The sequence below is a fragment of the Castor canadensis genome, chromosome 7, assembly GCF_047511655.1.
Source record: "Castor canadensis chromosome 7, mCasCan1.hap1v2, whole genome shotgun sequence".
Lineage (NCBI taxonomy): Eukaryota > Metazoa > Chordata > Mammalia > Rodentia > Castoridae > Castor > Castor canadensis.
Genome location: NC_133392.1, coordinates 48,049,055 through 48,061,485, shown reverse-complemented (window position 1 = coordinate 48,061,485; position 12,431 = coordinate 48,049,055). Strand labels below are relative to the sequence as shown.

At 32.0% G+C, this 12,431-nt stretch overlaps 1 protein-coding gene across 1 annotated transcript in view; it reads left to right on the top strand.

The window, feature by feature from the left end:
* Positions 1 to 8,600, top strand: part of Zwint (ZW10 interacting kinetochore protein) — a 69,419-nt gene extending 60,819 nt beyond the window's left edge. The window contains exon 8 of the mRNA XM_074078888.1: positions 8,382 to 8,600. The gene's annotated coding sequence lies outside the window, so the exon portion shown is untranslated. The remainder of the gene's footprint in view (positions 1 to 8,381) is intronic.
* The last annotated feature ends 3,831 nt before the right edge of the window (positions 8,601 to 12,431 follow it).

Below are 12,431 nucleotides of genomic sequence, written 5' to 3'. Positions count from 1 at the left end.
GGTAGTTCTGTTTTTAGTTTTTTGAGGAACCTCTATATTAATTTCATATGGACTCATTTTCATTTCCACCAACAGTGAATGAGGGTTCCATTGTCCCCTCATCCTTGTCAGCATTTATTATTGCTTATTTTCTTGATGATCACCATTCTGACTGGGTTGATATGAAATCTCAAAGTCATTTCAGTTTGAACTTCATTAAGGAACAGTCCTGACAAACTTATCTGTTCTTTTCAGTAATGTAAAAAAGAGTCTCTGTCCCCATTATTGAAAAGAAGTGTGTCTCAAAAGAATACTTTATTCTTCATGTAATATGAGGGAAAAAAATCTCCAAAATTTTTATTTTCTTAAAATAGGAATACAGTCAGCCATCTAATTGAGGGTTCCAAGCTTGCAGATTCAGACAACTGTGAATCAATATATTTTAAAAATTGCATGAATTAACATGTGTAGGTATTTTGTTGCTTTTGCTTTAACTGTACAATATTCAACTATTCCATAACATTAACACTGTACTAGGTATTACTAGTGACTCTAGCTATGATTTGAAGCATACAGCTGGATGCATGCAGGTTATGTGCAAATATGACACCATGTTTTATTGGGGACTTCACATTCCAGTAGGTCCTGGAGCCAACCCTTCATGGATACAAAAGGATGAATAAGATATTTAGGCATTTAAAAAGTAGAAAAATTCAACCTTTACAATAAGATAAACGGATTTTCAAAAAAAAATTCTTACAGAGAGATTCCTGGAACTTCGTGACAAATACTTGCTATGACAAATATTGTTGTTCCTTGGACATTTAACTTAATTTCACTGTTTAATTTTACCTTTAAATAATGGTTATAAAAAGATTTTTTACAGGATGTTTATAATTTAAATCTTTCAAGTATTCATTACTGTTTTATTTATAAGAAAGGCTAATATTGAAACATGTAATTTTACCTTAGCAAACAGCAAGGCTAAAACTAAAATTTATTGAGAACATCACAGTATTGCTTATGAAAACCTACAGATATACGCGAAGTTCTTTTCACTTACTGCATTAGAAAGGAAGAATTTGAGGTTACTTAAGTACCATAGCTACTATGTGGGAGAAATGAGGCAGATATTCATTTTCCAGAGCCTTTATTTGTAATACTAAAGAAAAATGCCCCAAGTTAGAAGAAAGTCCATATAAGGGATTTAATTTAAAAGTGAAGTAATATCTAATGATATCTATTTTTTTCATACTTTGTAATTCTTTTAACATTCAAATCCATGTCTCTTTTTCTCTCTTAATGATAAAAACAGATAGGAGACCAAGTCATACTTAAGATGTTGCTCGTTATGTTTTCTGTGTCTCTGTTCTATTTCTGTCACTCTGTCTCCTTGTCTCTGCCCTTTTCTGTCTTCATGTCTCTCTTTATTTTTTTCTCTTTACTCTCTGTCTCATTGTCTTTGTCTCTATGTTTCACTCTCTGTCATAGTAAGAATATTATAAACCTTGCTGATTTAAAAGTCTTGTTTGTCTTCATTACTGAAGATGTGATTGTTTGATAAAGTCATAATTTATTCAATGATGTATACAGAATTTCATAGAGATATGACTGAAGTGCATCCATATGTATAAAAATAACATAAACACACCAAAACTATTTTTAAAAGGAGAGAGAGAGAGGGGTGTTTAGAAAACATAATAGAAGGTGCAAATTTAATCAAGGTGCCTTATATATATATATATGTATGGAAATTTTATAACGAAACATCTTCACACAAATAAATTATGCTAATATGAATAACTAGAAATTTAAAAGAAAATAGGTATAATAACATTACATGCCTTATAGTAGCTAACAAAAAGAATTAAATGATATGTTATATGCTAAATGCTTCCTACACTTAATAAGTATTAGGTCCACTTATTGTGGAAAGAGTAGTAAAAAAAGAATTAATGTATCAGTATTCCTTCAGTAGTACTTAGGTCTTCTTATGAAATAATTCATTCCTCCATTTATTGAAAGGGCAACTTTGGGCCTGCTCTGCAACATAAACTGTACTACACCTACAGAAAATGATGAGTAAGATGAAATTCCTACTTATAGTAGCTCAGATTGAATGGAGTCACAGATGTGAAAGTAAACAATTATATGATATAGCCATAAATAACATTGCTTAGACCAATCCATTTGTTTCTTATAAATGTTATAAAATATCAATCACAAGTTTAATAGCTTTAAAAGAATTCTTGAATCACTCTAATCCCTTGATTTCCTTGTTACATTTTTACTGCATCACTCTTGTTTTGGAAGTACTTGGGTACAGGGCTACATAGTTGTTAGGAAGACACTCTACCACCTGTCCCATGCCTCCAACCCTACATCACCCTTATAAGGACTCTTTTGATTAGCTTGAGTTCACCCAGTTAATCCAGGATAATTTTCTCATCTCAAGATCTTTAGCCACATCTACAAAGTCTCATTAAGCATGTAAGATAGAGTATTCATAAATTCAGGGATTAGAACATGGAAATCTTTTGGGGCAATTATGCAGCCTATAATAAATGTACTGTGTATTCAGCTTTGGGGAGATAGCTTGCAGAAAGTTCCACAGAAGAGACCTACTTTGAATCCAGCCTTTAATGGGGAGATGAATCACTGACATGGCTATGAAATGTGAAAAACAGCAGGTCTGACAAAGCTTCTCATAAAACTGACCATTATGTTTCATTGTAGTCACTTAGAAAGATTCTGTTTAATTCATGCACTCACCATATCTAGACTTTATTATGGAACTTACTGCTGTCACAGATAATGAAGATAACTTAACACAGTCCCAATGATCAGAACCTCCAGAGATCCCTGTTGTTTCTGACAGGAAAAAAAAAATCAATTCCTTACCAGTAAGAAGAGATGGGGAAATGGATACTGCAACCATAATTTTATTCCAGCCTTTTTTGTGAGCTCTTGACCCTCTGAATTTTTCTACTTTAACTGGGTTTCTGTACCAACCCTTTGTCATAGAGTCAAAACATATAAAAATCATAGTCGTTATTTTTATCCCCACCAATGCATTTTTTCCTTCTGTGTTTGTTTGTTCTCTTAAGGCTATTGACATTATTTTACTTGAGACAGATATACATAGAATGGAGACATGGCTGTCCATCTCTCTATCTCATGAATTTAATGTCTCTCCAAATACTCTTCATTTATTAATCCAACATTCATTAGGGTGCATAGAGCGGGTCAGTCTGAAGCAATGCCATAAGAATCAGACTTTCTCTTTATCCTTTGTTTCTTCATCTGTTCCTCAAATGACTTAAGAAACTTAAGCTTCCTACTTTATATTTGAGCCAAAGTATTAACATTCAAAGGAAGATCCATGTTTGTGGTTTACCAGATGTAGCAAACCCCGGAAAAACTCAAGAGCATTTCTAAATAGTCTAGATAAATCCTTTTGGCAGAGTCAAAGACCTCCAACCCAAACTTAAATGCTATAATGTTTCTGGTTGGTAATTTAGGCTAGGGATCAAAGGTGAATTAAAACAGGCAAACTTTAGGCATCAGGTTGGGAAAATAAAGGAGGTTAATTAATAACATGAGGGATGTAAGCAGGGACAATAGAGTGGAACTTCAGGATTATGTAATCCTTCAGCCAACATCTGGTCAACTTGCTAATATGCTAGGAGACCATTACATTTCAAATCTGTAATAAGCCCCAGGCAACTACTTGAAATAAAAAATAAGTTCTAAAATGCTGTAAGCAAAGCCCAGGTTAAATGGTATTCTATTGCTGAGATAATCATTTGCAGGATATGAGATTTATTGACTGAAAACTATTTTTCTTGTATTTCACATTATAGCCTCTGTTTAAATTTCCATTTACACAAATTATCATATAAGACTGCAGGGCATGAGGAGAAGCGGGGTGTGAGGGAAGGGCATGAAAAGGAAGGAGGCCTATGATCAAAGCTCCACCCATGTATGTATAAAGTGCCACAGTGAAACCCATTAAATTGTACAATTAAAAAAGAATGATTAGCTGTACACAAAGACTGAATCTTAATAACATTTTCCCTTTTATAAAAATATTGTTTGTGGCCTTGTAACATTGTAAAGGACACTTAGCTAAATCAAATTTGAGATTTATTGCTTATACAGCTGCATGAAATGACAGAAGAACAAAATAATTTGAAAATTTCCCCTCACTATAAGAACAAAGGTGCCATAAATACCATAAATGGTACTAGGATTTGATTTCAAGGCCTTGTGGTTGGAAGGGTATTATGCTTCTGCCTGAGCCATGCCAGCCCTTTGTGCTTCAGTTGTATTTTAGATAAGGTCCCATGTCTTCCTTGGGGTTGGCCTGAGACCTTTTTTCTTCCTACCTATACTTTTCATGTAGTTGGGATTACAGTCACACTCAACCACACCTGGCTAATTTGTTGAGATAGGAGCTCACTAAATTTTATCCAGTTTGGCCTTGAACTACAGTCCTTCTATCTATACCTCCAGGGTAGCTGGGGTTACATATATAAGTTACTATACCTGATTCTCAATATTTTGGGGGTAATAAATGGCAAGAAACCCAGAACACTGATTATTTGTTCAAAATTTTCTGTATTTCTCTTTTATCTTACATGATTTGATCTTAATTTTGCTATGGGGAGTTTATAAAACTCAGACATAATCACTATTCACTGAGTGGTGTAAGAACTATGGATAAATTACATAAATATACTAATTCAATATTTTAATACAGGAACAATGAGAATCTCTGATCTAAATTTGAAGTATTATAAGTGAAATGTTTCTGGACATGTTAATATAAGCTATCAATGAAAGTAGGTTGAGTAACTAAAAATAACAACAAGGATAAAACAAGATCTGCCTAAAACAAAAACATCATATCAGTTCATCAAGGTTAAATCATTTTCAATTTTTAAAAGTAGCTTTTAAAAAGAGCTCTAGAAATAGTGAAGTAACATAGATCTCTAAATTATGCTATTTCAAATACGAAGAATGTCAGGCAAATGAGAAAACCAGTAAATCTTACATACTGAATATAATATTTAGAAGACAGTTTCTCCATCTGAGAAATGATGATTGATTTAGTAAATCCATGTCTGCATTTCAATTTAGATATAGAATCAGAAATGCTGTGTTATGTATATGGCTAACAAATAATCAACCAGAATATGATTTATAAATTTTACTGATATAAAGTAATATCTTAATGGTCTTATTTCTCTATGAAAGCTCTAAAAGCTATTTTATAATTTAAATATGTACTAATATAAATGTTGATTTCTAGCTGTTTTTTCTCTAACACTTTTCTCATGTAAAAAAGTATGTGTATATTTTCTAAATTTCCTGCATAATGGCAGTAGTTTAATGTTATCTTTTTTTGTGCCAGAATATTTTTTCAACTTTCTGGTCATAGGGATCTTTCAAAAACATTATGGCTTTCTTAGCAAATTAAAATGTTAACACTTGCATGGTTATTTTTTATCACTCTTTGTCTTCTACATACATAATTTTGTAACAAAATAAAAGAGTAATAAAATAAGTGATATTCTCAAGAATAATGTGAGCAATATTTATTAATGATACACTGAAAAAGTGCAGATCTCATAGTGTTAAAGTTATAGAGAATTTTTGTCTTCTTCCTTTACCTTAATAAATCACTGTATATATTCTTCAATCTCTCTACCTTTGTAGTGAGCCACTTCTCTCTAATTTAGTGAAATCTGGAAAACCAAAAATCCAAGATTATTAGCAATGTATGAATATTAAAAGTCTATTCTATCAAATCTCTGTATTTTACTTGGGAAGAATAAACTTTCCTTACATTTTCACAGTGGATATTGTCCTATAGAGTGAAGTATCTTTTTAGAAAAATATTTCCCCAGTTTTAGCTGTTGATTTTCAGCTTGTAGTGGGCCAGGGTGCAACCTTCTTCTTCAGTTGTCCTGAACCCAGGTTCATCTAACACCAGTTGTTCCTACCATGCTCCCCGGTGAGATTGAAGTCATGTATCAAAGGCAAAGTTACTGCCAGGTCTACCCCATTCCCTAAAATCAGACCCTTGGTTCTGACTCCAAAAGATTAGTGATGACACTTGCCAAGATGACCAGTGACTGAAATTGTCTCAGCACTATGGTGAAACTGACCACTAAGGATAAAGTTGGTATCTTCTATCTTTGTACTAATCCTCAAAATGCTTATGGAGCCACTAAGAAGTAAAAAAAAATTAATAAACAGCTAAACATTAAATATAGTAGAAATATCACCTTGGGTGAGATTGCTGACTTTACCCAAGAAATGTGATAGCTGTCTTTAGACAGAGAACTCTCTGAAAACCTTAAGTGCTGAGGACTGCCCAGTCTATGGGCTGCAATGTTGAGAGCCACAACCCTCATGACATTGTAGATGACATTAACAGTGTGCGGTAGGATGACTGTACATTAAGAAGAACAAAGGGAAATATTTTAACAAACCTTCATGTGACAATCAAATTTTTTTCTGATTTCAGAAGACTTACAGCATATTCATGGAGATATCACTATGTACTTATGGATAGGCATTTTAGCATTATCAATTTATCCCAACATACTATGTTTGCAGTTGTTTAGTCATGTAACATGAACCTGCTACATTCATTTGCCATTATTATGACTACATGCTTACCAGACAAATTTATTGAAATTATCTTCTAATGATAAGGGGTATTGCCTACATTTTAATAGTGGTGGATCTGTGACCTTCTAATTAATAATTTTTATTATGTTAAATATCAGATTGCCTAGCATGGGGCTTATATCTCAGTTCTGGAGCACTTGTAAAGTATGAATGAGGCCTTGGTTTAAAGAACAAAACACAACAAAGTAAATATTAGCTCATGGTGAAGAAAATATTTAAGTTAGAAATCACTAAATGGCAGCAGTCTTTTACCAATACTTTTACAAAATGGTATTAAAATATTTTTCAGCATGGCTGGGAATGTAACTCAGTGGTAGAGCACTTGCTGAGCATGTACAAGACTCTAAGCTCTATCCCTAATACTGCTAAACAAAAGTAATAATAATAATAATAAAGAGCTCTCATCCAGTCTAAGATATACATTTGCCTAACATGAAATATCTCCAGTGCACATACTTATAGGAAATATTAAACAAAGTGATACAACAAGGCACAGAAAACTGTTAAATACAATGAGTACATATAATCTGAAAGATATGTAAGTTTAGTAATACAGCAGAAGACAATAGAATAAAACTCAGTTTTATAGTTCTGGAAGAACATCTAGGATACCCTCTTGCCTTAAACACTTAGAAAATTGCTGCCCCCAAAATGAAACACTTGTGAAACATTTGACAATAACAAGAAAATGACGGTTATCAATGACATTTAAATTTAGGAGAACTGACTTCTTCAAGTGTCCCTGGCTATTAGCTGGGAAAAAGAATTCTCTACTGCCTCCTATAAAGTGAGAATGCAACTGATTCCAGCAGTGTCACTGAGTTGGAGAAGCAGCATTTGGAGTTTCAGAAGCCAAAGTAGTTAGAATTTGTGAGATATGGTACAAAGAAGAAACACCTACACTGAGAAAACTCTAGTGATTTGTGAAGGGATCCTAAGTACTTGGTTGAGTACTGATTGACCCAAGTGTTTGAGGAAACTACCAGAATCAAGCAAGAGTTGGAGCAAGGTACAGTTAGACCTATCTTCTTCTCATCTCACAGATATCCAGAATTTGCTAACATCACACAGGTCACAGTGCAAGGACTTCATAGTACATCGTAACCACTGTAATGTGGGATGAATTATGTACTTCAAAAAGATCTGTGGAAGTCTTGGCTTCTTAGTACCTGTGAATTTGACCTGTTTTATAAATTGAAATTTTGTGGATCTACTGAAATTATAAGTTAAAGTGAGGTCATACTGCAATGCTATGATTTCTTAATCTACTGTGATATGGATTTTCTCCTTATAAGAAGAGGAGAAAAAACACAGAGACAGACACACATAGAAAAGAATATTATGTAAAGACAGAGACACACAGAGAGACAATAGTTGTGTGATGATGGATAAAGAGATTGGAGTTGTGCAACTACAAGTATAAGAATGCCAAAGGTTGCCAGCAATCACCGGAAGATAGGAAAGGGTATGATAATTAATCTTCACTATCAACATGATTGAATTTGGACAGAACTAGCAAATTAATAAAGCATAGCTCAGGGTGTGACTGTGAGGGCATTTCCAGAGAGTATTAATTAAGGAAGGAAGACCTCTCAATGTAAGCAGTAGCATATCATAATCTCAGATTGAAATCTCTATTAATTGTGAGCCAAATACACCTCTAACTTTGCTAAAAGAATAATTTTAAATTCTTTTTGCAGCTATTTTTCACAGGGACAGAAAAGTCTGAATAACACAGAGGGCATGGGCCATATGTCACCTGATTTTTGACTTCCTTCAGAACTGTAAGAAAATACATTTCTGTTGTTTTAAGCCTTCCAATCTGTGAAAGTTTGTTATGGTGGCACTATGAAACATTTAGAAACTAACAGTGTTATTGGGAAGAAGACGAAATTAGCTACAGATTAAAGGGTGTTCAATGTCCACAGTGATCATGTTAAAAGTTTGTTGTTTTTTTTTTATAAAGTGTAATCAAAATAATTTCATGCAAATTAGTTATATTCTAGAATTAAGCCAAAAGAAAACTAAAATAGTTCAAAAGAAAACAAAATCCAAAAACTTAAAATTCAAAGTATCTCTCAAATTCTCAATATTCTCAAATATACAGGAAGAAGAAAAATAGAGCTTAAAACCAAGAAAAACACTAATTAGAACTGCAAAGGACAACAGTAATAAAACTAGAAGACAAAGTCATAAAAGATTCAAGAAAGCAGAGAAAACAAGTATGATGAGAAAGAATGGTAAAACATGAAAGGAATGAATTTCAAACTTAGAAATAAAAGAATTCACTAATAAAACTTTATTGGGTAGGAATAAGAGCAAATTATTGAAAAAGATAAAGAAATTTGAGTATAAAATATTAGAAATGATTTTAAATAAAACAAAAATTATTACAATAATGAGGAGAACATTACTAGCTTTAGAAAAATATTGGACTTATGTCTGTGTGGTTGGGTTTCTAGGAATATAGTAAGGACAGTGGTATGCAAAACTCATTAGAGAAAATATGGCTATGGTGAAAGACAGGGTTCAGAAAATGTCTAATTCAAAACAAAGAAGGAAAAGGATGTTTTATAGTGACAAATTTGTTAATTCTATAAGAGGACATCACACTGTAAGTTAATATACTTACCTAAGGGATTAGAAGTGTACATTATAGAAATTGATAGAACTGAAAAGAGATGGCTAAATCCCAAAAATAGACTTTATTAAATTTCTTAAATACTGCAAAAACAAATTAGACCAAAAGTTAGAAATAAAATAGATTTGAAATATTTTCATTCAGGATACTCTTATTGGCAATTACTGGAAATTCTACCAAACAACAGAATTAAACAAATTCTTTGCATGTGTACATAGAAAATATGCAACAGTCCATATTCTAGGATAAAAACAATAACTTAATACATGTAAATATCTGAAATCATAGTAAGTATATTCTTTAACTGCAGTAGAATGAAATATAATAGAAAATTGACTGGAAAAATCCCTAAGTAGTAGGAATTTAAGCATTATAATTTAAATAAACTTGGATAACAATTCTTACAGGAATTGATAAAATATTCTATACTGAAAGAAAATGAAGAATCATCAAAATTTATAAAAACACATTTCAAGTACTTACAGTATTGAATGCTTATGTAAGAAGATTTTAAATCAATAAGCTAAGCTTCTGTGTAAAGAGACTACATGCACATACACCAACACAGACACACAGACACACACACACACACACACACACACACCAGCGAAACCAGAATTGAAATAAAACTAAGCATAATATTAGATATCAACATAATAGAAAAATAATAAGGTAATTTAGAAACAACTAAATCAAAAGATGATTCTTTGCATGTTCTGGTATCATTGATCATTTTCTAGGTAGTAGAATAATGAAAAAATGAATAAAATGATACAAATTAATGACATCAGTTCCCTTCCTATTTTTCCAATAGTAAAAGTATATTCTAGACATTATGCAAATAAATTAAAAATATTAAATGAGTTGAACAAATTTATACAAAAATATAAAATCAACCAAAGCTTTTTCAAGAAGTAATACATAATCTGAACAACCCTTTATCTATTAGTACTGTTACTGTTAATCACTCATAAAAAATTTTAATCATAAGGAGATTCCAGACCCAAAAGAGTTTATTGTGATTTTTTTCATTACCTGAAATCTTAAGCAATATCAATTTTACACAAACTCTTTCAGAAAACAGAAGACATCAAACACCTTACTATTCACTTCATGAGGCTACATTGAACTAAAATTTGAAAATGGACAAATATAAGAAACTAAAATTAAAATACCATTCATAAATTAGTCACAAAAATTCTTAACAATAATTTTTGCTAATCATATAAAATTACAAATGAAATATAATAAATAATTCAAAAAATACAATATTTCATAGTCTAGTGTTTGTTAGCATTTTAAAATCAGTCATTGCATTTCCCCATTATAATAACATAAGAAAACCATACAATCACATCAATAGACATAGAAAAATCCTTTGCAAAATTTATCATCTATTCCTTACAAAAAATACTCAACAAAGTTGTAATGCATGGGATCTTTATGAATAAGGTAAAGTCTACCTACACAAAATCTACAGGTCACATCACACTCAATTGTGCAAAAGTCAGTGGTTTCCAGTGTGTAAATGAATAATGAAAATATGACTTCCCTTACCTATGTTCATCAGTGTATAGCTATGCAACTCAGTTCAATAATACTAGGAAAAGAAAACTCAGGTTGGAAAGGAAGAAGTAATACCCTCTCTGTTTGTAAGTGACATGATTATAACAGAGGGTATAAATATGACCAAAGTACATTTTATGCATGTATGGAAGTGTCATGATGAAACCTCCCTTACTATGTACAATTTAATACAGGCAAAAGTAAAAAAAAAAAAAAAAAAAAAAAAAAATATATATATATATATATATATATATAAATGATGATTTTTTTGTGTAAAAATTAAAAGAAAGAAACTATAAACTCTTTGGAGGTATTAAATGAATTTAACAAGGTAATGACATTTTACATAAGTAGAAAGATTGAGTATATTTTCATAAATAAACAAGAAATAATTATAAAAATTCTAAAGAGTTAAATTAAATCAAAGTATGCAATACTTAGTGAATTCACCAAAATGTTCACATACTTTACTCTAAATTATTTAATATTTCCAAGTGAAACAATGAGCAGATTGAGAAATAATACAGGAAAATAATTCCATGTATAGTAGCCTCAAAAAACTCAAATATCTAGGAATAAACCTAGCAAAGGATGTTAATGACCTCTAAAGGAAAACTACAAACCATTGAAGAAAGAAATCAAGGAAGACTACAGAAGATGGGAAGATCTCCCATGATCATGGATTGGCAGAATCAACATAGTAAAAATGGCTACACTACCAAAAGTAATTTGCATGTTCAATGCAATTCCCATCAAAATCCCAATAACATTCATCACAGACATTGAAAAATCTACTCTAAAGTTCATTTGGAAGCACAAAAGGCTGCAAATAGCCAAAGCAATACTGAATAAAAAGAGCAATGCTGGAGGTATCACAATACCCAACTTCAAACTATACTGCAGAGCCAAAGCAATAAAAACAGCATGGTTCTGGCCATAAAAACAAAAACAAAAACAAAACCATGAAAACCAGTGGAACAGAATAGAGGATGCAGATATGAATCCACATACCTACACCCACCTAATTTTTGACAAAGGTGTCAGAAACATAGGATGGAGAAAAGACAGTCTCTTCAACAAATGTTTCTGGGAAAACTGGAAATCTGCCTGTAGAAAACTGCAACTAGATCCATGCCTGTTACCCTGTACAAGTATCAACTCAAAGTGGATTAAGGACTATAATATCAGACCTGAAACCTTGATGCTGTACAGGAAAGCACAGGCAATACACTGGAAGCAATACGTTTAGGCAAGGACTTCCTCAGCAGAATTCCAGCACCCCAGCAACTAAGATAAAAGATTGACAAAGGGACTACATGAAATTAAAAATTCTGCACAACAAAAGAAGTGGTCTCTAAATTGAAAATACCACCCACAGAGTAGGAGAAAATCTTTTCTAGCTATACATCAGACAAAGAACTGATAACCAGAATGTTTAGATCAAAGACTAAACTCCCCCCAAAAATCAATTATCCAATAAAGAAATGGGCAATTGAACTAAACAGAGGATGAAGTCCAAATGGCTAAAAAAAATAGATGAAAA